The sequence below is a fragment of the Pinus tabuliformis genome, chromosome 7, assembly GCF_031772625.1.
Source record: "Pinus tabuliformis cultivar Carrire ecotype Pingquan chromosome 7, CPIR1, whole genome shotgun sequence".
Classification (NCBI taxonomy): domain Eukaryota; kingdom Viridiplantae; phylum Streptophyta; class Pinopsida; order Pinales; family Pinaceae; genus Pinus; species Pinus tabuliformis.
In genome coordinates, this window is record NC_142293.1 from 1,025,646,381 (window position 1) to 1,025,648,534 (window position 2,154).

The 2,154-nt window shown below is 47.9% G+C and overlaps 1 pseudogene; it reads right to left on the bottom strand.

Moving 5' to 3' along the window:
* Window positions 1–404: 404 nt before the first annotated feature.
* On the bottom strand, window positions 405–1,096 carry LOC149251157 (18S ribosomal RNA; annotated as a pseudogene; the record flags this gene model as incomplete).
* Window positions 1,097–2,154: the final 1,058 nt, after the last annotated feature.

The window sequence follows — 2,154 nt, forward strand, 5'->3', positions numbered from 1 at the left end:
TATGGAAGCCCGCACCCTTGGCCCATGCCTTCCAACGAACAAAAGACCGAGCACCGCCGCTACGAATGAGTCCAAATTTATCCATCGTATTTACCGAGCACCTCAACTCTGCAACAACCATGTCCAGCTGAACAGATCGTCGGAAGGGCTCCCAAGAAACAAGCTTCCGGACCCCCTACAGAAACAAATTGGGGGGAAGAAAAACAAAGGATGGGTGGGACAAGCACAAGCATGGCTTGCAAGTGCACACGAAAAAACAAGCGTAGTTACCTCGAGACAAGCAACCAACAATGTTCCCGCCAAAAACCAAACCCGCTCCCCTAGAGACGCACCACAAAGTCCCACATTGCAATCGAAACCCAACCAACCCGAACCAAAAACGAAAACCCCTGCTATCAATGATCCTATCGTAAGTTCACCTACGGTAACCTTGTTACGACTTCTCCTTCCTCTAAATGATAAGGTTCAATGAACTTCTCATGACGTTGACGGCAGCGAACCACCATCGTCGACGTAATCCGAACACTTCACCGGATCATTCAATCGGTAGGAGCGACGGGTGGTGTGTACAAAGGGTAGGGACGTAGTCAACACGAGTTGATGACACGCGCTTACTAGGAATTCCTCATTGAAGACCAATAATTGCAATGGTCTATCCCCATAACGATGCAATTTGAGAAGATTTCCCGATCCTCTTGAACCAGGAATAAAAACTCGTTGGTTGCATCAGTGTAGTGCGTGTGCGGCCCAGAACATCTAAGGGCATCACAAACCTGTTATTGCCTCAAACTTCCATGGCCTAAATGGCCATAGTCCCTCTAAGAAGCTAGCCGTGAAGGGAAACCTCTGCGTAGCTAGTTAGCAGGCTGAGGTCTTGTTCGTTATCGGAATTAACTAGACAAATCGCTCCACCAACTAAGAACGACCATGCACCACCACCCATAGAATCAAGAAAGAGCTCTCAATCTGTCAATCCTTACTATGTCTGGACCTGGTAAGTTTCCCCGTGTTGAGTCAAATTAAGTCGCAGGCTCCACCCCTGGTGGTGCCCTTCCGTCAATTCCTTTAAGTTTCAGCCTTGCGACCATACTCCCCCTGGAACCCAAACACTCTGATTTCTCAGAAGGTGCTGGCGGATTCCTTAGAGAAACATCCGTCGATCCCTGGTCGGCATCATTTATGGTTGAGACTAGGACGGTATCTGATCGTCTTTGAGCCCCCAGCTTTCGTTCTTGATTAATGAAAACATCCTTGGAAAATGCTTTCGCAGTGGTCCGTCTTTCATAAATCCAAGAATTTCACCTCTGACAATGAAATACGAATGCCCCCGACAGTCCCTATTAATCATTACTCCGGTTCTGAAGGCCAACACAATAGGACCAGACTCCTATCACATTATTCCATGCTAATGTATTCAGAGCATAAGCTTACTTTGAGCACTCTAATTTTTTCAAAGTAACAGCACCGGAACCGCGACCCAGCCAATTAAGGCCAGGAGCACGTCGCTGACAAAAGGAATAGAAGGGCAGGTGCACACCGAGTAGTCGGACCGACCCTTACGACCCAAGATCCAACTACGAGCTTTTTAACTGTAACAACTTAAATATATGCTACTGGAGCTAGAATTACTGCGACTGCTGGCACCAGGCTTGCCCTCCAATAGATCCTCATTAAGGGATTTAGATTGTACTCATTCCAATTACCAGACTCGATGAGCCTAGTATTGTTATTTATTTTCACTACCTCCCCATGTCAGGATTCGGTAATTTGTGCACCTGCTGCCTTCCTTGGATGTGGTAGTCATTTCTCAGGCTCCCTCTCCAGAATCGAACCCTAATTCTACGTCACCCGTCACCACCATGGTAGGCCTCTATCCTACCATCGAAAGTTGATAGGGAAAAAATTTGAATGAAGCATCGCCAGCACAAGGGTTGTGTGATCTTTCGAGTTATCATGATTCACCCGCATGGGCGCCCGCACAACCGAAACGAAGCGACAAGGGAGAGCCAGGAAAATGAACTGCATGAACAAGCACAAAGCCAACCTTGGGTCACAACTTAGCATTTTCGATACGGGCTCATTCACCCGGGCGCGCCCTCACCCAAACGAGTTCACACGGACGCCCTCAAACGACCCACCCAAACGATTTTTCAT